At 41.7% G+C, this 24,202-nt stretch overlaps 1 protein-coding gene across 2 annotated transcripts in view; it reads right to left on the reverse strand.

The window, feature by feature from the left end:
* DAB1 (DAB adaptor protein 1) overlaps positions 1–24,202 on the reverse strand; it is a 643,380-nt gene that overhangs the window by 394,089 nt on the left and 225,089 nt on the right. For both annotated transcript variants that reach the window (XM_081867205.1, XM_081867206.1), the window contains one exon: positions 15,215–15,386. The gene's annotated coding sequence lies outside the window, so the exon portion shown is untranslated. The remainder of the gene's footprint in view (positions 1–15,214; positions 15,387–24,202) is intronic.

Genomic DNA, 24,202 nt, shown 5'->3' on the forward strand with positions numbered 1-24,202 from the left:
TTGGCCGAGGGAGCCAGTGTACAGCTTCCGAGTCATGTGACAGGCATGACTAAGCCGCTTCTGGCAAACCAGAGTAGTGCACGGAAATGCCATTTACCTTCCTGCCAGAGTGGTACCTATTTATCTACTTGCACTTTGATGTGCTTTCGAACTGCTAGGTTGGTAGGAGCAGGGACTGAGCAACGGGAGCTCACCCCGTCGCGGGTATTCGAACCGCCGACCTTCTGATCGGCAAGCCCTAGGCTCAGTGGTTTAACCCACAGTGCCACCCGCCATGGTGAGTACTGGCACCTATTTTTCTAGGGAAAAAGCACTGCAAATGACACCCACCAGCATCACTTGGTGTTGATATCCATACTGAACTACTGATTCATATTTGCTACGGATACTGACAGTGAGAAGTGTCTGGCACTTTATTGGAGCAGTAGTTGTAAAAAAATGCATCAAGATTCCAAGATAAAGTATGCAAAGATGTTAGCATATTGGACTACTCTCATAATCCAGTTTCACTTAGATCTCAAAGTGACAAGATTATATTTGTAAACTAAGCTAAAGGGATATAACAGGAGAGTTAAAATACAGAGAGAGTGAGATGTGTGGCACTGAGGCCTTTAATTGGTCACTCCATGGGGTCCTTCAGAAGGCCCACCAGCTACTTCTAGCAAGCCTATATTCTAATGTTTAGTACTTGAAATAGTACGTTAAAGACATCTGCATGTACATATTTTATGGGCTAATAGCCGTAAATAAATAAATTTCTCAATTTCTCATCTGCATGACTGTGCATACATCTGGAAATGAATAATTTTATGGAATGTTGAATGTATTCTCTGCTATGATTCTTTGAGACTTCATGAACTGTGCAATTTAGCCTAATGCAAGCCTACCCAAAGGTGATAGGGGGATTACAACAAAATCTGCTCTGATCTCATCTCCCTTGCCTAGGACCCATGGCATAAAACAGTTAAGAATCTTACCTACCCACCCATTTCATCAACACACATTGGCAGGGGATCTTCTCTTTCTAAAGTCATATTCTCCTTCAATCTTTCACCAGCACAGCCAAAGCACAAGTTTTCTCTTTCCCCTCAAAACGCCTTGTCTTGTTATCCCAAGACTTTGTAGACACTTCAGAGCCCTTTCATGAAAGGGGCTGTGAAAAAGCAAAGCATCTGAAGTGTTTGCCATTGTTTCTCAGCTCAGTGAAATCGGTGTTCATTAGCACGAGACCCTAGAATTGTGTTCTCTTGCTCTCACCATCTGTGACTGGGGGGCGAAAATTCTTTGGCCCTTTGATGTTCAGCCTGCACACAAAATCATTCTGAACAAATCTTTCATTTTTTATCTTTATCCCTCTCTTCCCAAGATAAAAAAGATTTTCTTTGTCAAACTTTTCCCAGCATAAGCCAATCTTAATGAGGCGCCTGTTTCACAAAACCTGTACAGTCCGTGATTTATTTCAAAAAAAAGAAAAACAACTGTTCCATTGTTTTTAAAATCTCTATCCGTACACAGTTTGAAGTGGTTTTTGCCATTTCTGCCTCGCTAGTCCCACATCTTTCTGATGCTACAACACAATGCTTGTCAATCCCCACAGTTGTATGGATAAAGTTGACAGTAAACATTCAACTGAGGGAGTGGGGAATCTACAGTGGGGAAAAATACATGTTTTTCTTCCTCCTTTGCCTTTGTGTGTGCCTCTGTCTGTCTGTCTGTCTGTCTGTCCATCTGTCTCGTCCCTCTCTCTCTCTCTCTCTCTCTCTCTCTCTCTCTCTCTCCCCCCCCCATGTTTGTCTGTGTGTAAAATGAATGACTGATCTGTATAATTTATGATTGTTGTTTTCTAGCTTACTTTGTCCTTTACAGAAGGGCTTTTAGGAACCAAGGGTTGCATTCCCTCACAAGCAACACCATGCAGCCTGTGTGCTTGTGTTGGGCAGAGATAGTGTCAATGCGGGTGGGGTCAACTGCTGTGACTCTTGCATTCCAGACATTTCTATACACACTGCCCTTCACCCAGACAAACAAGGGGCATTATAACAGCTCTAGAATGGAAAGACACTCAAGGAGTCATCCGAGCAGGGCCAAAGCTCTGGAGGGATGATGCATGGCTTGGCCACACAAAGGCCAAGCAGACAGGTCTGAGACGCTTTGTGGTCTTGGGTGTTCTGGGAAAGCTGCAATACAAATGCCTTTTTTCCTTGAAAAACAAAACCAAGCTGACTGGTGGAAAATGCCCTGGACAGGTGGGCAGAGGCAGATTTAGGGCAGCACAACTGGTTCCACCACATGGGATGCTGAGCCTTGGGAGTGCTACAGGGCACTGCAACTATGGCATAGCAAACTGAGCAGAAAGGAAGGTGAGAGGTGGGGGGCACTGAGCTTTTGACTCACACACAGCACCGCTGAAATTTGCAGGATCAAAGTCCACCCTTGAGTTGGGAACCTCTTTCAATTTGATGAACCAGGGTAGGTTTAAATATAATGAACTATTTTCCCAGGATGCTGGGGGAGGAATGTTAAAGTCAAGTAAAACATTTGTTTCTCATGTGGTTTGTCATTCTCCTCTTAATTTTGGCTGAGAGGAAGGGTTTTTTTAAGAAAGGTGGACTTAAGACTTCCTTCCTAATTGTGTTTTGTCTCCTAAAAATGAAAAAGCATCAAGAACTTCAATCGATTTGTTTTCATTACATCGTTTTTCCTTCCCTTTCCCCCCACCTCCAGTTTTCACTTGCATCTTATTTTTCAAACTTTTAGGAGAACTCACTTTCCCTATCCTTTGGTTCAGTTGTAGGGCTTTGGGGGCTATTTAAGCCATGCTTTACATTATAATATCTTTCTGCTTTCAAAACAAGCATCACCTACTTTAGCTGTTAATTTTTCATTTTGTTAATGTTATCTTGTTTTTGCTTAAGTTTCTTAAAACTTTTCAGAGTTCCCATCCTTCTTCTGCTGCACGTGTGTCTTTGTTCATTGCTTTTATTCTTTTCCATTTTTCTCTGCCAGTTTCTGTTTGCTTGTTCAAAGTGTCATCCTCTTCTTTTGAGTTGTACCTTGATTTCATTACATTGAATTCTTGCTGCTCAATATTAATAACATTTTCTTAACATTTCCCCCCCTCAGATAAAGCTGCTTGTCCTTTAGGTAAGCTCTCAGCTGTGTTGCTCATTGCCACCCTATTATTATCCACTTACCTAGAGCCTTCTTTCTCACGTCACCAGTTTTCATACTGATTTCCCACAAAGCAAAAGGTGGTATCTATTTTGCCCACCCCAAAGTGGTAATGCTTCCTTTAAGTACAACTGCTGCACCTATCCTTCAGAAAGTTGTCTGGCAAATTGCATCAAATCTTGACAGATAATAAAAAATAGATCATGCTCTTGTTTTTAAAATTAAGTTCAATGTACAAAAATACTGGATAATCTACTGTGGGTGGGCTCCTTTGTCTGCAAATTCCATCCACTTCTATGAAAAGCTAAGTTAGAGCCACTTTTAGATTCCCTGTTATATTCAACAGAGAATAGATTTACGAGTCAGATTTTGACCTGAATAATGAATTGAATTGAATCAGAAGAGTCATAACAGTTTGGGCTGTTTCCCAAATCTTGTGAACAGTCTACATGCATGTTTAAACCAAAAGATGACCATAGTATGTTAAAACACTGTTTTTTAAAAAATTATTATTAAGTTGCCTTTCCCCCTAAAGTTGAAAGAGCTTCACTTCCAATTTAGAAACTTCACCAAGCATAATTGCCTGATCTACACTACTTTCTTATAAGCACTTTGACATTTCTCCACCTTGCTTTCATATGCCCCCTTTCCTTATACTATCTTCTTTCATCTCCCCCCTTTTCATTTCTGTAAGCCCAGTGGAGTTGTGACTCCCAATTTATGATGCCCTAAATCTTGTCTGTTTATGTAGCTTTTTTTTTCAACCAATAAAGCAAGCAATATTGTTTGTGACTCCCAGTTCGAAACCATATCCTATTCTTCATGAACGTATTTCCTTCTTTAAAAACTACCTCAGTAAAATAGTGTTAACAAAACGCACCATCTATTTATGTTAATGACATTTCCTCTGCATATAGATTCTCTCCGAGTTCCTTCTTGTTCTGTTTTCCTCTGATGGAATCTAATTTTGAAAGTGATTCTCGGTGTCCTTAGTTCTCTTTCTCTAACATTAATGGCTTTTGCTGTCTGTCCTTATCTTTCCCCTGTGAGCTTTACCTGACTGTCTATTCTTGTCTCACTGCCTTCCCTATCTGTTTCTTAACCCCAGGCCTTTGAACAGTTTCTGCTTAAAACCACATTGGCTGCTTTTTTTCCCTGCCTTGAACGCTTCCTTGCATTGTACCTCACTAAATTCCTTATTGCCCCCAAATAGGACTTCCTAAACACTAGTATTGCTACATTCTGTGATCCCGTCCCCCGCTATGCTGCACTCATGGAGCTTTTATCTCTGGTTTTCATTTCCCTCTTTTCTTCGTGGTTGAGCAAGCCACGTCCTGTACAATTTCCCCAGTTGTATCTACAAAGGCACTGAACTTGATACAGATACGGTACATTCTGCTGTAGTTATCAATCCATTATCCAGTAAGTGGCTCTTCTATTGCTCGCTTCAGGATTCTATCTCAACACTCCACTGAGCCTTCACCTCTCTCCCCCCCCCCAACCCACATACCCCATCCCTATTTAGACTAACAAATTAGTTAAAAGGTACAATACATTCAAGAAGCATTCTTTATACAAGACTGGGCAAGCCTAGAGCCCAGTGCCTACCAGTTAACTGAGCTCAGGGTGGGCTCATACAAACCCAAAGGAGCAGAAGACAAATATGTCAAAACTAAGCCTAAGAAGTGAAGCTTAGCAACAGTAGCATTTATATGAGATAGCAATAAAGCATATGATTCATGTACTGGCAAGGTCTCTTGGCCACTGTCCCCAGTAATGATAAACGTGACAGTTAAAAGCGTGTTTTAACCCATCATTCCCCAATTGCCATTTCCAAAAGGGAACTGCCAACATTTCTTGTTTTCTTTTAAAGCTTTTTGTAAGATTCAGGTCTGCGTAACACGTTCCTTTGAATTGACAGAGCTGCACTTCCAGGAGAAATTAACATCCTGAAGATGCATGCTGAACTCAGGGGCAGAACCAAAAGCAGCTATAGGGGTTGAGAATGCTTGCAGCATATCTGCCCCCTTCATTCTACCTACCTAGGTATTGTCACTATGATCAAGCTCTCCTATTAAGGACAGAATTATACTGACCTTCTTGGTAAGGTGAAGATCTGCAGAGCTGTCCTTCTTGGCAGTTCTGCCAACCTCAGAAGTGTGGTGAATGGCAGCCTAGGAGAGAGCTTTCTCTGTGGCAGCTCTGTGGCAATGTGCACCTCACATCTTCATCATACAGCTTTCACTGAAGACCTGCTTCTAAACCTGGTCATGGACAGTTAAGCCGTTTTGTTTTGAAGGACCCACCTCTTTTGCAAAATTTATACTGTTCTACTCCATTTGGAACCATTTTATTTGTGCTATAATTGGAATGGTATTATTTGCTTTTATAGTATCATTGTAATCTGCCCAGGAACCTTCCAGTGAAGGCCTGGTCAGAAATGTTATAAATAAAACAAAATAAATGGGAATACCAGAATGTTAAACCCTGCACACCAATCAGGAGCTCTGCTGAGCCATGTGTTGATTGGTGCTTACCCTGATAAGAGGTAATAGCTTCATCACCCTGAAGAAGTTACTGTGTCCTTCCCTCCCACTTGCTTCTGATTCAGTGCTACCACCTCTGCTAGAAATGGCATCTGAAGGTGTGAGTCATTCTGCAAAATTTCACACTGAATGTGCAAATGTTGGGAGAGGGGTCAGTATACATGGGGACATTGGGGTGGACCTGTACACATACATACTCTCCCACACCATGCTCCCTGTATAGTTTGAATCCTCAAGCATTATTTGGAATAGGGCCTACATTACTTAAATAATAATCAAGCATTTGTTCCTGTTATTTCTAGGATTATTTCAGTGCATGCACTACCTTCTGTTTGAACAAAGCCTGATTTTCCAGACCCAGTTCTGTGACTCCCATAGATACCCTCATTTCGTCAAAGACAGTTGGGGAACATCCCTTTGATAATGGCTTCACTCTCTGTCTTAGGTTCATATGATGTGACAACATAACCTTAACCCTTCCCTTTCCCTGTATATAATAAATATGAAAGATCATCACTGCATGGCTCCTGTTGGAAGATTTGTAATGCTGCATCACAATTCAGGATTCACATGAAGTCAAAGTGGGATAGGGGAGCAAAAGTAAAGGAAGGTTCCACAACAGCAGTGCCCATAGCATGGGAGTGAGAAGGGAGGAACACTAAGAGGGGGAAATTGTGTTTTTAAACAATGGGACAAATTTGAATACAACAAGAAGGAAGGGTGCTGAAAGAGCGGGAAGTGGCTGTTTTAAACAATGGCAGATGTTTGAGTAGAGTGAGCAGGGAGTAACACCGGAGAGGGGAAGTAGCAGTTTTCAGCTTATGAGGGGCATTCATTAAAGATTTCCCCTGACGTACTTCCCGTGGACTGAGATGAATGAAACTGGGCACAGTTATTACTCCTCTCTACATAGCTACCCGCAAGAGCAGTTGTGGAGACCTCATCTGCAGAAGTCAGCTGGTTGTGTCAGAAGCCATGACTTGACCTCAGAAATCAGCATTTCATCGTCTGGAAAAAACTTGCCCTTCAAAAATAACTTCATGGTTAGAAAGAGGTGGAAGTCCGATGGTGTGGGGTCAGGAGAATAGGGGGGGTGAGGAAGGATTTCATAGCCACAGGACTGTGCTTCCATCTGAGCAACATGTGAGTTGTGAACTGGGGCGTTATCCTGCAGGAGGCGGACACCTTTTGTCGGCATACCACGCCTCTTGATTTTGATGGCCTTCCTCAATTTCTGCAGCAGTGAAGCATAGTATGTGCCAGGAATTGTGGTACCCTTTGCCAGGAAATCCATCATCACTACTCTGTGCTGGTCCCAAAAGATTGTTGAGCATGACCTTGCCCACTGATGATTGGACACGTGCCTACTTTGGAGGTGGTGTGACAGAGTACTTCCATTGTTTGGACTGGGATTTAGTTTCTGAGTCATAATGATGGACCCATGTTTTGTCCTGAGTAATTAGTCTGGCGAATAAGTCATCATGATTTTCGTGACACATGGCCAAAAGAGCCCATGAGCATGTGACTCATTCCTGCTTCTGGAAAGGCAGCAGCAGCCAGGGAACCCACAGTGCAGACACTTTTCCCATGTGCAAATGGTCATGGATGTTTTTTTCTACAGAGTCCACACTCATCTTGACATCTGCAGCTAGCTGGCGAACAGTTATGTGTTGATCCTCCAAAATGGCGGCCTCCACTTGCTGGATGGTGTCTTCATCAATGGTGGACTGTGGTCTCCCAGGAATGGGAGCTATTCCACCGAAGTCCAACCACACTTGAACTGACAATGCCAGTGCTTGACTACGTCATACTATGGGGCATCCTTCCCATAAGCCCCTTTTATCTCGTTGAACGTCTCCCATGGTGTGTGCCCTTTCAAGTACAGGAACCTGGTAACCGCTCTGCATTCAAAAGGTTTGATTATCAGAGGTTACTCCACATTAGCACCCGTAACAGAGAAACCGCTAGGAGTTCAGAGCTACAAATTACCATGTTACCTATGGAAAGATGTATCATTATACATGTGCCATTTTATCCTCCTGCAATAACCAGAAGTGGGACAGGGGAAATCTTTAATGAACAAACTAGAAAAAAGTTGTGGCTTCAGAAATGGTGTTGGGAAGGTGGGAAGGTGGGAAGTGACCTAAGTAGCTGCATGGAGTGAGAGGGAAAAGCTCTAGTGCAGCCTTTTGCAACCTTGGGTCCTCAGATGTTGTTGGACTACAACTCCCATCATCCACTTGTCCTGCTAGCTAGGGATGATGGGAGTTGTAGTCCAACAATATCTGGGGCTCTAAGGTTGAGAAAGGCTACTCTAGGGGATTAATCTGAGTGGGGTAGCAGGAAAGGATGGGCAGCATGGGCATGAGCGCAGTCCTCGTCTTACACAGTTATATTAATATAGCCTGTACTTTATTATGGTCACTAGAGCATATGATAGGAGCCTTTTAGTTAACTTGATCTGCATTGCATACGTCACCAAAAAATCCAGTACAGAAAGTTTAACCATTATAGATTTATTTCCTAAAGATGGCAGGAGTCCTGACCGGTACTGGTCTACCCTCCAGCAATTACTGACACTAATTATCATTGACAGAGCAAGAGATTGTAACAATATAATCAATTGGCATTCCCTCTATCAAGCTCTCGGCTTAGTGGGAGTCATTTCTTATCAGAGAATTCGCCTTCCAGACCAGTCACAGACAATTATTTTACATTAAACACTCTTAACAACTATGGTCCATGTTGGCTGAAAGCAGGACTACTGTTTGTGTCAGCTGGTCCCAGGTCCCCAGTTTGTAATGAATCTGAATGGCCACATTACAGAAAGCATTTGTCTTACATCCCCTGCTCCAATACTTATATGCTGAACTGTGCAAAAATAAATTAAAACACAATCTTTCATTTCATATCAGCATGGAGTGTGTGTGTGTAAATCTCTCAAAAGATTTATATTCCGCCCTTACAATGCATTGTCTCTGCTCAGAGTGGCTTAACAACAATTAAAATAAAACCCCATAACAAGTCATTGTAAAATAGTTAGCATTATGCTGCCTACAAGGTAAGTAGCTCTTCCAGCCGTAGCATCCACTGGTATATACATTATGAATATTCCAGGCATAATATCACTCCTAATAGTAAACTCTCGCATTGAGTGCCAACAGGATTGCAGCCAAAATAGGGTTGTTGAGAAACATGCTCAGGGAAACCCGAAGGTTTGCAGAAATATAAACACATTTAAACAAAACAAAATAAAACACCCTGAAGAGAACTGGGCAAGTTGAGTAGCCATGGATTGTAGTAGCATTTGGAAAATGGAACACAGGTGGGGTTCCCATGAAAAGTATCACTACTGCCAAGACATCTCTCCCCAATATTCCACATTGTTTCATGCTGCTATAGCATATATTCATTTATCCTTCAGTAGCCAGCCCTCCACTGACTGAAGAGCAAAGACTGTTTTTTTTTTGTTCTATGGGCTGCATACACACAGCATTTTATTCTAGAATCAACAGAGACCAATTCCTTGTGTTTTTCTCTCTATACAAAGCCCAAAGACATTCTTGGTGTTTTGCATACTTTTTGCCCCCTTAAAAGTATTTCTTGAGAAACTGGTTTCATTCCAAAAAGGAAAGCTCATTGCACAATATGTCCAAAGTTGTACCATAGTTTCAGTTTTGGGGGTGTAACCACACCTGCACCCAATGACATTATGTGGGGAATGTATACCAGGATCGCAATCATCACTTCCTTCTTCACTCACCTGGGGCATCTCCAGGGAAGAAAGGCATGGATAGCTCGATCAAGCCAAGGGCTTTCAAATGTGTATCAAGTAACCACAACCACCCTTGAGGACAGCAGTGTCTAAAATTGATCTAGATTGAAAGCAGCATGTTGAGGACAAGCATGAACAATTGCAGATGGGAGCCTGGGAGCCTACATTTTTATGCTACAAATGGATTAGTGTGTATACAGCTTCAATTAGATATATTAGACAGAACATCATTGCCTGACAATGTGTTATCAGTGGCTCAAAATACACCACGGCAGCTGTCATGTGTGAAATGGCAGGCTGCACACTGCACGGTGCCTTAGAACATGAATTGACCAAAGACAGTATGTGTCCATTTCTAGTCCACACAAAGATAGAACTTCCAGAGACCCAACAGCTCAATCCAGGCTACTTTAGGAACTTACACTAATGAAGCAGAGAGAGTGATAAATCTATCAGATTGGTTGGGGGAAAGTTCAGATTGTTAAGTAGGAAGAGTTGAAGCTTGTACAGTGGTACCTCGGGTTAAGTACTTAATTCGTTCTGGAGGTCTGTTCTTAACCTGAAACTGTTCTTAACCTGAAGCACCACTTTAGCTAATGGGGCCTCCTGCTGCTGTCGCGCCACCGGAGCACGATTTCTGTTCTCATCCTGAAGCAGAGTTCTTAACCTGAGGTACTATTTCTGGGTTAGTGGAGTCTGTAACCTGAAGCGTCTGTAACCCGAGGTACCACTGTACAAATGTACAGTACATCCTGATTTGATTAATCCTGTCCAACAGAAGACCGGGTTCATTCTTTGGTGAATATATTGAAGTAGAGAACGCTAGAATGGAAGAGCAGTCACACACAAAATGCCTCTTAGGGTCATATGTTTCCCAGTGGTGTAGTTGCTACTGAGAAGCCAAATCATGATGATACCCAGCTGCATATTTAGGTGCTTTGTACAATGAGCTGCCCAAGTGCTTCAGGCAGACAGTAACCACCACACCAGGAGAAGCCTTCATTAAGTAAGTTAAAAAATAGACTATCTTTATCTTAACTAAAGCTCTGCAACTGTGAGGCTATAGTAGAGGGTCTGGTTAGTGATTATTCAGCTGTTGGTTGTTGCAGCTATACTGGGGAGCTTCATTCAATACCAATAGTCCCTCTGAGCTTTCTGGCTTTATTCTTTTCTGCCCCTAATAGTCCCCAGGATATTTTAAAAAGAATAGGAAGTAGAATCAACCATTTGTCCTTTCATTTAGGGGTGTAGCAACTCAGCCTCTAGTCCTCCTGAGACTCAAAAGGGCAGAACACAGGTAAGTCTCAGCAAACAACACATCACACAAATCCTCTCTTTCGTTTCCTCCTGCCGCTTGCAGAAAACCCATCCCTTTTGGTATACCATATCACTACCTCTCTGCAACTGGACTAGTAGTTTGCAGCCACTCAAACCATTTCAGGTTCCCTAAAAGCCTCTATAAGGTTCATGGAAAGTTGCATTTTATTAGGTCAGGTTATTTGTCCATATAGCCCAGATTTGCCAGCTCTGACTGGCAGCTGTGCTTCGAAGTCTCAAGGAGAGATGCTTCTCATCACTTACTGCTTTGATCCCTTTAGGTGCAGATGTCAGGCACTGAACCTGGGACACTCTGCACGCAAAGCATAGCTCTGTCAGTGTGCTGCAGTCCCTACCCAGGCAAGGGGAAAATGAGTGTAACTTATTATGCCATAAAGCTGCATGCAAGTCATTTGCTGAATTCCTCCCTGGCATGTTGTGCTTTAAAAGCATGTGAACATGCATCTATGCCAGGACAGCGAAGCTTCTCTGAGTAGCAGGAAATTTGAGAGCTGATGAGCTCTCACATGATTAACTATACATCCTGCGCAATGACATCATGATGAAAGGCTGAGAAGTTAGAAGAGAAGAGTTGCAGTTTTGTTACAACTGCAGAGGCTACAGGTATAAAAGCCCAAAGCAGTAGAGGCTCGCAGATGACCTGGTACTGCAGCAGGAACTTTTTCAAGTTGTTAGAAAAAAACGAGTAAAGACTTTGGCTTGACAGATGTGCCATAAGCAGTTTCTATGTTCCCTGAAGGACTTCAAGAAAGCAAGAATCCCAACCCCTTTCCAGGTAATGCAGTGTACTTGTAAGGAAGCCCAGTCTTCTTAGGCAACCAAGTTCTCACAAAGGGAAGACTTTTCTGGTCTATTTCACCAGCTTTATACTGAATGCTACAGCTGAGTTATCTATTTTCAGCACCTCCTGGCTATCTCCTAGAAAAGAAAGATGGATCACAGCCAGCTTAATGGACACAGGATAATTATATAACATGGGGGGGGGGGGAGAGCTGAATAAATTTTGAAGATCTTCCAGGAGACAAAATAAGGAACATTATATATATATTTCCTCTAATTGTGTGACCCTGGTACATGCCTGAATATAGCATATTCTGAAAACAGACAAGATAAAAAAAAAGTATTGAAGTCAGTGGGTTAACAGCCGAGATAAAAGTCACGAAGAGCAATTGTCATTTCCTCTTGCAGTTATGTCTCAGCTAATAAATTCTACAGAATTATTTAAAATATTGCAGAAACACACACACACAAAATGTACAGCTTTACTTTCTTGATTATCTAGATTATTCACCAGCAAACATACACCCCCCATTAGCCCATGCCCATTATCTCAAACACAAATGTTAATTAAAACTCTATTTTGACCATATGACTGGTTTGCATGATGTCCTGAATGTCTAAGATTAAATGGCATGAATTAGCTACAATCAGTCCTCAGGGTGCCAGCTCAGGCCACTGTAGTGATTTATGCTAAAGCAACAGGAATCCAGATAGACTGGTGGAAAAATAAGGTGGGGTAGACATTAAAAAACCCTGAATGAATCACATAAATAGATGAGCAGCATGAGACTTTAATCAGTGTGTTTAGTCTCTTCATCTCTTCCTTCTTAATCCCCCAGTCTCCTGGCTTTTAACTATCATACCAAACCCTTCAGAAAATTAACTTTGATTTCTATACTTGAATTCATATGGGGAACCAGCAGTTCAGAGATAACACACCTGACCACTTACTCAGCTACTCCAAGATGTGCACTTTATTCAGAAACCAAGTATAACTATAGTTTATGAGTGCTGCACATTTAATGCTAAAATATCAGGGGTTGTTCAAAGGTCAAGACAGAGATCTTGCATGCAGGTCAAAAAGCATCTCCTGCATTTTAATTGCAGACTTGTCAATCATTCTCATGCACTATGGTGTAGCCTTAGGGTCATTTTTTCTGTGGATAGTAGCATAAGAAATACCAACAAACTCCATTGAGGACTGAACTTTGTTCTACATGCCATTGAACACATGCCCTCCTTTTCAGTTGCCCAAACAGCATTTTAAACACATCTGCTGCTAGGCTTAAAGCCCAAGTGAAACTAGCTTTACAAAAACAAAAGACCCTCTGTTTATCCAACTGCACTAATCTCCTTATTAACTGTGTGACAAAGCAGGTTAGACTGAAAGCTAAGGCTACCCCTGGGCTTATATGCAAAATAAAGTCAATAATGATGGCAAATGCCCTAGTCATTTTCAAATATCAAATAGCTTTTAACAAGAAAGCAATAAGAAAGTGGCATACTTTAAAATCATCGCTTTAAAAGACCAGAAAAGTTACAGGTGTTAACTTAGTAACTATTACTTTATAAGTATGAACACTTTGTAAGTTACATAAATTCATTTTCAAGCAAAAGAGATAACATTATAGGGTCCAAAACTATATACGTCATATGACAAACAGTCCACATTTTTTCCTGTGCATATTCATCTAGATTCTCAACATTTATTTGGTATAATCCACATAGGAAGAAACAGGCATTTCATGAACTGTGCAATGCAAATTCTTACTGCAAATGACCGTATATGTAAATAATTCACAATTTTTTATTATGTGAGTAGCACTAAGCAGTGTGATAATTTCATTTCTCTTTTAGCTAAAAATAGTTCAGTAAATGACAAAATGCTTACACACAAGCAGCTGAAGCAAACTGATAGTAACCCTTTGCTTTCTTCATATGTCTGTCAGAGATGCATGCCATAGAAGCAACAATAAAATTGTCTGAGCAATGGATTTTCATTCCTTTCACCACTCCCAAGACAGCATCAGATTTGGGAGACAATGAATGCAAGTAGATAGGAAAAAATGCACACAAAGTAGAAGGTTAGATTTTCTTTTCCATAGACATTGTTGCACTCAACAAAAATGGCAACTTTCACTGTGAAATTCAGTGTAACACTAAAATAACAGAATGTGGAAACAAAGCACAATATTATATATATATATATATATATATATATATATATATATGTTTTCGTAGATTTTCACGGGTACAGGAATGCAGGTTTTGGTGTCCTCGGGTGTCTTCCCGTGTAAAAGTTGGGGTGTCTAGGCGACGTTTCGACGAGGTCTCACTCGTCATCTTCAGGCTCTCAATCTCTCAAACGTGTTAATTGCCAATGGATACCAGCAAAACAGGATTACGAAGCTAATCCAAAAGGAAACACCCCCCAAAAACCAAGACACAGAAGAAAACAATGGCATGGCCCTCCTTCCTTATATCAAGGGCACTACAGATAAAATTAGCAAAATCCTCCATAAACACAATATCAAAACAGCCTTTTGCACCAACCAAAAAATAGCCAATATCCTCAGAAACCCCAAGGATAAAATCCAGTTGGAAAACCAAGGGATCTATGAAATACCCTGCAAAGTCTGCCCAGCCACGTACATTGGACAAACAAACAGACGAATAAATGCACGTATCGCAGAACACAAGAATGCCGTCAAAAAAGAAGAAAAAACTTCCTCTCTTTTCCAACACATGAAAGAAACAGGACACGAAATTAATTTTGCAGATTCCAAATTGCTCTTTAACACGGAACATCACCACAAGAGAATAATCATGGAAGCCATCGAGATAGAGAAACACCCTCACAACATGAACAAGCGTGACGACACATCCCGCTTGCCAGACATCTGGAAATTAGCCCTCCCCACAAAAACTGACACCAGATCCAGAGGCACACAGAACGCCAACACCAATCAACCACACCAGACCCAAACCCAGACCCTCTCCACAGATGAATTACAGACACCATCCAGTAGCCAATCCATGGTGGCACCTCCGGATGCTGCACCCCCCTGCAATCCCTACACAGATCTGGCTGACACAAGCCACAAAACCACAGCTCGCCCCTATACACGAAGCCAAGCCAGAGCACAACTAAGTACAGTACAGCCATCTTCTCAGGAAAACTCTTCACAAAGTTCAAGAGGTCAAGACACAAAGACTTTAACAACTAATCCACACCTAATGACCCACCTAAGTGGTACTCAGGATATCACTCAAGAAATCACTCAAGATATCTCTCAAGTAATTAAGGAACAAAAGAAGAAAAGGCACACTAACCTGGGAACTTCCTCTCTGCCCAGAACATTGGAGGCTATACACCACACCCCCTCTACAGTATTTATAGGAACTCAAACACTGAGATCCTGCTCTGTTCCAGTAACAAGAAGCCGAAAGCACCAGCCTGAAGATGACGAGTGAGACCTCGTCGAAACGTCGCCTAGACACCCCAACTTTTACACGGGAAGACACCCGAGGACACCAAAACCTGCATATATATATATATATATATATATATAATCACAATACCTCATGTTACATAATTGCCTACCTGCTGCAATTCCGTGTGATGCTGGCTACCACAGTTGATGTTACCAAACATTCAGAGCTCTTCCAAATTCTAGAAATATAGCCCAAAGTCAACCAAAAGAACATCAGTTATGAAGCGATGACCAAAATCCTATGATGTCTGCAACCAGAGTGTCTTCACACATATGGATATTCTGCAAAGAAAAGGGAAGTGGGCAGGGGAGGGGGAGAAAGCAAAAAAAAAAAGGACATGTTCACATATTTTGTCTGGAACCAAAAAGAGCAGGTTTTAACTTAGTAGACAAATAGCTCTATTCTGACATTTGATCTGTGTAGAATGCACATTTGAGTTTTGCCTTGCAATGGCAGGCTCCAGCTCATGCACATCTTACATGCATGGGGCTCTCTCTCAATATTGTCAGGAACTTTTGAAGATCAGGCTGGCTGATTATGTGGAGAGTGAGGTAGGTGTGTTTGTGTATTCAAATGAGTGTGCATAGGCTAAGGCACAGCCTGGCACTGTGATGGTGATTCACCCTCATGAATACTCATTCTATAGAGCAAAGCTGTCCGTGCCAAGGCAGCCATGCCCCCCAGATGTTTTATTGTCAGAGAAGATGAGAATTATAATCCAAAACATCTGGAGAGCCACAGGTGGGGAAGGCTGGTCTGGAGCACCCATGAAAGACCTTGTTCCTAGACCAGATATTGGGAACTTGTGCTACTCCCAATGTCATTGGACTATAGCTTCCATAATCCCTGACCACTGACCATACCAGCTGAGCTTGATTCTAACAACACCTGGAAGGCACAGTTTCCCCACCCCTGCCCTTCATTTGCACACTGTCCCTGGGTTCATTAGGAATGTACAGTCTGACTTTATGAATGAAACATTTCCAATTCCAGCAATAGGAATGCTTAAGAAATTGCTTTTCATATGGCCCAATGAGTCCTATTTCAATTGCCACCCACCAGACAAATGGTTGTTGGTAACAAATAAATCACCCCAGGGCAGAAGGAAATGGATACCAATTGAGCTAACAGGCATAAGTTGAATAATGAAGTATTAACAATTCATATTCATATTTAATATGGCTTCATTCTTGGGCACAGGCTCTTCTTCATTCTTAGGCACAGGCTCTTATCATGCTCAAGCACTAGTTAATAACTCAGTAAATTAAATTCTGGGCTACTTCAGGCCTGGAGTGTGTATATTCAAATAACTGCTTTTAAAACAACAACACAATGACCACAAAAGAGGATAGAAAATATTGTTTTCCAGCCCACCTCAATTTCCTTGTACCATCGATTTGAAACATTTAGCTGTTGTTTTGAATGTTCTGTGTTTCAGAAGGTTCATTCAATACATCACAAGATAGTATCTATTTTATTATACAATGCCTTAAAAGCTGTCTAAAAAAAGGCCAGTGGGGGGAGAGTTTAGTCACTAGCTGGCTATTGGAATTACATTCTTTATTAGATCAAAGCACAAATGAGGGCTTTCAACTTTCTCCACTTTATCATCAAAAGAGAGGTTTTAAACAGCTAGCAAATGCCAAAATTCCAATCTTTCTTGATTATAGGTCAGTGTTGAGGCAGACATATTCTACAAAGATGCTGCTGATAAATTTGTCTTTAGCGGTTTACATGTCGGGCAGCAAAACTAATGAAATGGTTCCTACACTGAATGTTGGCAAGACATGACCTAAGAATACAGAGGAATTTAACTTACAGAGCGTCTCTTGAAGGCATTTTGTTGTGCAATGTTACTTAAATGCACGTGTAGATTAAAACTGTTATCATAGACTGGAGGGGGACAGTTAGAATGTAGGTTAGTCCACTGACAATTTAAAACAAATGCTCACATATTCCAAGCCACCTGCTGCAAGGACAGTGTTTGAGAATCTAATGCCAATTCTCAAATCAGCACTATGTTCCTAGTGTTGAGATGCTGGTTTTTCCCCTGAATACACCGTGTTGACATTTGCTCCTTGTGGCAGGTGAAAACAATCCAGGCTATTCCCATTAGACTAAAAAACAGAAATAGCATGTAGTGTCACAGCCATACACTTAGCCAAGTTAAACAACCAACATAAAAGCCTGCAGTTTGACAAGGTCTGACATTCCAGTGTGTACAGTTCATCATTGTTATAGACCACAGGGTAGTGCAGTGGAAGTCGGGACTTAAGCACGCTGCAAATGACCCATCTGAAGAAATAAGTTTGCAAAATAACTTCAGAATATCAAATCCCATTTCTTCATCCTTATAACTGGATATAAAACTTATGAATGTAAATACTTGAATGTGAACATGGCCCCTCGGGGTGCTTATTTAGTTATGCATTAATGCCAATTCTTGGCACATAAACCTTCAGTGTTAATTCTTTGTACAGGTCAATTTTCTATACACACTGGTACTGTTACAGGTAAAGGTAAAGGACCCCTGGACGATTAAGTCCAGTCAAAGGTGACTATGGGGCTGTGGTGCTCATCTTGCTTTCAGGCCAAGGGAGCCGGTGTTTGTCCACAGACAGCTTTCCGAGTCATGTGGCCAGCATGACTAAACTGCTTCTGGCGCAACAGAACACCGTGACAGAAACCAGAACGCATGGAAATGTTGTTTACCTTCCTGCCGCATTTATCTATTTGCCTGTTTATCTACTTGCACTGGCATGCTTTCGAACTGCTAGGTTGGCAGGAGCTGGGACAGAGCAAGGGGCACTCACCCTGTTGCAGGGATTCAAACTGCTGACCTTCTGATTGGGAAGCCCAAGAGGCTCAGTGGTTTAGACCACAGTGCCACCCTCAGTCCTCGCTAGGCTTTTTTGCAGTGGGTGTTTGTCACCTTTCCATTTTTTTAAAAGATGCAAATCTCAACATTGACTAGACTAGAGCTTTCTGATCCCCCAACCCTTTGTTTCTCATTTGGCTCCAATCCCAATGGTTCTTGCTACTTGAGTTTGCAGCTAGTGGGAGTGATCATTCTGCATGATATGTGGAATGGCTTAAAGATGGCCTTTAAGTTTAGCCTTAAAGAAAGGGGTGGTAGGATGAGGCCTGGTAATGGGATCATGCAATACTAAAACAAATGAAATTGAGTTGCAGGCCTGGATTTCTTGAATTTTCAGATCTTATTAAACTGTTGGTGGGGCTAATGTGTTTAAGTATATTTCACATCCTTTTACCTTGCACGATTACACCCACAGCTGAATGTTCCTTTAAATTTTGTAGCTGCAGAGTGAATATAAATCTTTAGCCCAAGTGCTGAGTTTGTATCATAGAATTGTAGAGTTGGAAATGAACCTGAGAATCATCTAGTCCAGCCCCCTGCAATGTAGGACTTTGCAGCTGTCCCATGCGGGGATCAAACCTGCAACCTTGGCATTATCAGCACCACGCTCTAACTAACTGAGCGCTCTCTCTCTCTCTCTCTCTCTCTCTCTCTCTCTCACACACACACACACACAAACACACAAAATATGAATGACATAGCCACTGATGCAAACTGCAATATGACATTAGAACGCAAATAAATCTTCCGGGACAGAAAGAGAAAGAATCACAAAGCAGGCCAATAGATTTGCGATAAAGCAGATGGAAGCAGATGTGCCAAGCACAAGTGCCTTTTTCCTTTGTAGTGCACACAATGCAGGCTACATTTCTTCCTCTTGAATCTAGTCAATAGTATGCATTAAACATGGTGCCTAAATATATCAATAGGTTCTTCAGCCCAAAGAAATTGTGCTTTTTTTCAAATCAAAATTGCAGTGTTATCCAGCTTCCTGCAGGAGGCATTCAGAAATCACAACAGGATTTTTCCACGAGAACTAACAGCACTCTGGTACTCTTAGAACCCAAATTTCATGTTCATCTCATATAAAGTGTGGGAGATGAAGGTGAAACATATTCTCTTGCAGTGAAGAGTATTAGATGCAAGTTTGGAATATGAAATATATAAATATATAGCTCTGTTTCTCTCTTTGTGTGGGGGGGTGTATGGGTGTGTGGGTGTGTAATTTTTACATTCATTTTATACTTTAATTAATTCTGTTTTCCATGTTATGGAATTGAATTTATGCATTAGTTCATTTGTCCTTTAGGTTCTTTATCAGTAGCGCATCCAGCCAATCTCCTGCAGCTTGTAACTTCTGTATTATTTATGCAAACTGCAATATCAGCTACTTTACTACCAAACCAAAAGTTACCAAACCTTCCAAATTTCATTCAGTTTTTTCCAAAAAAAACCCCAAAAAACCCCAAAGCCAATCCCACAGACAGAGCAGAATGTTGTTTCGGCACTCTCTCCCAGGAACTGAAGGCTTTGAACTATGAGCTCTCAGAGCTCCACTGCAGGCCACCTGGGTTGCCTAAGGAGTTTGGTCTACTAATAAGGAACAGCTTTTTCCAGAGTAGTCCCTTACTCCCAAGGGCACTCTGGCAACTGACTGGACCGGTACCTTTATGCACCAGGACTCCACATTTCCCAGGCTCACATTTGACATCTGATTCTGTGCAAGGGCCCTTTGTGTCTTGCAGAGGTCGCTGTGAGCGCTGAAGGCCCCAGCTCCCCTTGCCCTGTCACACAGTCCACTGAAGCAGCCTTCTCCTCTGTAACATCTACTTTGAGGAGTGACAAGTCATCCTCTGAGGAAGATTCCTCTGGTGGGGGCATGGCTGTTTCAATATCTTAAAAGGTGTCCAGTTCAGAAATACTAGAGTTGGCCATCTTGATTCAAAATAGACTCCCGTTGTAGGCAAACATAGGTCATAACCTGCTCCTTGATCTTGGGAACCATCATGCCAAATTTTGTGATGGTTTATTAACAGGTCCAAATCACTGCAGCTTTTAAGGCACAGTGCGCCATCCTGATTCAAAATGGTATCCAGTGCTACATACCCTCCAACATTTCTCCAGTGGAAATAGGGACATCCCATTCCATAATGTTAATTTTACTATTTATACCCCCCCCCCACGCATCTTACTGGGTTGCCCCAGTCTCTCTGGGCAGCTTCCAACATACCGTATATAAAAACATAATAATACATTAAACATTTTTTAAAAAACCTCCCTATACAGGATTGCCTTCTGACGTCTCAGGGATCAGATAACTCCATACCCTCCAACATTTCTCCAATGAAAATAGGGGCATCCCAGGGACATTCTGGGATCAAATCAGAAACCGGGATGGCTTTTCTAAATCAGGGATGTCCCTGGAAAATAGGGACACATAGAGGGTCTGGTGTTATCAAAACATAGGCAGAAACTTGCTGGGCAATCTCAGGAACCATTGTGCCCAATTTCATGACTATATCTTAAGAGGTGTCCAAACATATAGAGCACTGATGGATAAACTACATTCCAAAATGAACAGCAGATGTAACCTGGGAATAGTAGCTATAAGGATCACACATGAAGATAGAGACAGGACATCCATCAGTTGGTTAGAAGATGCGGAAAACTTGAGACAGTATCTGTAGGTAAGTACTTTCCTGTTATATGGTCAGGTTTTTCCTGTGTATGCAGCTCCTACATCAGAAAAAAGTGGAGCTCAGTGAGCATAACAGAGGGCAGAGGCTTTGCCACAAGTGTAATGTGCTGCTACAGTTCAGCTAGATTGGGGTCATTTTATCAAAGAATGATTGGTTTCATTCTCTCAAGGAATCAGTCTGTCAAGGATTTAGTGAATGGCAGTTTTAAGAGTAGCAGATAAAACATAGGAGTAGTAGTGGGTGTAATGGGAGTCTGGAATAACAACAACATTTGATAAATGATTGTATCAGTGATTTATTATAAGAACATAATGTTAAAATTATAAAAGACAGGAATGGGCTTTCAGCTTACACCTGTCCGTGGTTTCAGCCCAAGCTCATCACACCCCTCTCCCCGTTAGTATCACTACCAGCAACTGTTGGGCCAGTTATACATAGTCTCTGATTGGTCCAATGCATACAGGCAGTATCTCTGCTTTGTCTCTTTTCCAATGCCATGGAGATGCACAAAAGGAAAATCTTTAGCACACTGAAGCTTTTGAAATTTAAATATAGTAGCAAATGAAAGCAGATTTTGAAAGCTTTTCATGCAACAATAAAAGAGGCTTGTGCTGCTATAATTTGCATTAAATGTAAACACACACACACAAAACATCTTCCTGTTGGTTCTGACACAATCTTCTGAAAATAGCACATGTTTTCACACCAAATGCATTTCTCCGAGACCACAAATTCCCAGCCCTATAAGCAGGGATTGGGCAAAATGCATAGCTGTCACCTGGCGCCCTGATATCCAGATGCATTGTGACACAGTGCTTCTATGCTGTTTGTTGTGGGGTCATTCAAGCAGGAGAACTTTCTATTATTTATTGGGCAAGGCTGGTTAAACCCAACAATGTAGCCGGCTAAATGGGGGATATGGGAATAACCAGGTCAGATGGAAAAGTGTGAAGAAAGCCAAGTGGGATGGGGAGAGGGAAGGACGCCAAATTTATGCAAATAATACAGATTTTGCTTCTATTTTTGATTAATAACTGGTGAGAAAGAAATGGTCCACTTCTTTCATATGTTTTATATGGGAAATGTAATCCCATATAAGGTTTCCCTCCCTACTTTCAGTATATCCAGTACTGAGCCAAAATTTTCAGCTCAAATGTTGTCTACCAGTCTTGGGGCATGGGATGAAAAAAGCAGCCCCAAAACTGAAGGAGCTGGGATATATTTTCCCCAAATCCTTGGGCTAATGGAGTGAAGACTGACTGTTCCTTATTGCTTCTTTAGCTTTTTTTTAAAAGTCTCAATCCACATTTACTGGGGGCTGTGCCAAAATGCATCTTGGCACCATGCTGCATGAGAATGTCACACAGTCTCATTCAAAGCGCTGTCTCTGTTGCTTTAAGAAGAGGCAGTTCACATAGGCCAAAAGCTGGTCCAACACTCTTTCAAAGTGCTCTGCTATTCCAGCTTGGGTGAGGGAGTGGCTGTCTCTTGCCACCTGAGCTAGGAGAGTGCTTTGAAAGGTCCCATCGTGGAGACTGGCAGGTGGGGCAATGAATGCCCCCCTCCCCAAAGAAGTACTGTGTAAGCTGCTTTACCAGGTTACTGTGTCACGAGTGTCTCAGAGTTTTAAAGCGTAGATCTCAATCCTAATGTAGGCAGCAGCACTTCTATGTAGGAGCAGAATATGGAAGCCCTTAAAACAGACTCCCATGTAGCATAACCTTCCTGGATCTTTGTGACTGTACATGGTGTTGCATCGCCTCAGCTTTTCTTCCCTAATCCTAGTACAACTGATGTTGAAAGAACTGAAGCAGCAAAGGACTGCTCAAAGCACTACACATCACTTTCAGGAGCATGGCTGAAGAAAATGAAGAAATAAATACACAGGGCCGGATTCAACTAATGAGTCCTATTCGTTGAAGCCAGTGCAAGTAGTTCCCCTAGACAAATTGGGCTTTCCCCCCTTGGGTCCCCCTGTATGCCTTCCAAACTGGCTTAGGGGAGGGGGTCAGGAGATCACTTCCCAGAACAGCACATGGTAGGAGGACCATTTTGTTTAGAAAGCTGCATTCCCCTCATTGCCGGAGTGATTGCCAGAGTGCTATGTTGAATTCCTCCCAATTCACTGACTCGGAGGCTCAGAGAAGCCGACTTCCAAGAAAACATGCAAGGGATTCTGCTGTAAGTATCATAAGATGCCACTCATTTATTCACAGAAGAACTGAATATAAGACAATTTGTTTTGAAATTGTAGTATAGGTTTAAGTATACCAGCAGGTGAAATATTTTATGCAACATCTGACAGAAGGAGGAATGTTCAGCTTGACCTAGTTGGACATTTCCATGTTTAATTCCACTAATTTTTTTACACTGAGCAGGCTGCTTAAATAATTTAGTTCCTGTTGGCCTGCAGGTTACCAAGGATCTGATATTACAGATTCCATTTTGATCTCATTCAAGGCACCAGATGTAACATCTTTAGCATGCTCTCCCCACCTTCTGCCCTCCTCCTTCCTCCCTTCTTTTTCACCCTCCTTTCACATTCCATTGCTGTTTGCTCCTCACTTAACTAATGAGACAGCCATTCTATTTATAGCATACCCTTCTTGGGTTACAAGTCAGTTTACAGTGTCTACAACTAGATTCGAATCAATAACCTGACAGATATTTCACTTCCTCTGAATTGCAAGAGCTCATTTTGTCTGGCGCTTCACTTTGGCTTTTAGAAAGAGAAATGGTTAGAAATTAGCCTTCCCATCATCCTTGCGACAGGTGAGATAATATTAATTTCTTTTGAAATTATTTTGTGTGTGTGTTTTGTTTGTTTGTTTGTTTGTGCTCCATTCTTCTGTGCATATGGGTCTGCTAAGGTAAAAGCAAAGACAATTTGAAATGCCAAATGAGCTACTTTCCAGCACTTCTCTCACCTCATAGCCTTATCCTTTCAAGCTAATTCGTTACCACAGGAGAGTCAATAGCCTTGCAAACTGGTTAGGGAAATACGCAGCACATAACTTTTGTGCTTTAATTAGTCCCATGTTTTAAAAGCACCAAAAAATAATAAAAAAAATTCAAAGTCAGCAACAACTGCAACAGAAAGAATCACATGCCACCACCTTCTCTGAGTAATCTTAGTTATTTCATGGTACAGTCTGTGTCATAGAGAAGGAGAGACTAATCCCTGGCCCAGAGGCTTGATCAGGCCCCTAAGCAATTTTTTCCCTGTCCCTCTAGGACTCCACTGATTTTGGCGGCAGCAGCAAAAATTAAATAAATTAAATTAAAGCAGATGCAATACGGGGAGTGGGAAACCCTGATGAGGCTGCAACATGCGTCATCCCTGGTCATTATATTAATCATCTGACAAGTGGGGAGGGGGCAGTAACCCCTTTCCTCAGCTGATATGACGATGGTTTAGTGTTACGCCCTAATTCAGCCATTATCTCCATTGTACAAAATTGCACTCAGTATGACTGTGCCTGGTAAAAGTGGTTTGTAATAGATTGTTTTATAAAAATGG

This window comes from Podarcis erhardii (genome assembly GCF_964252035.2).
Source record: "Podarcis erhardii genome assembly, chromosome: 6".
NCBI lineage: Eukaryota > Metazoa > Chordata > Lepidosauria > Squamata > Lacertidae > Podarcis > Podarcis erhardii.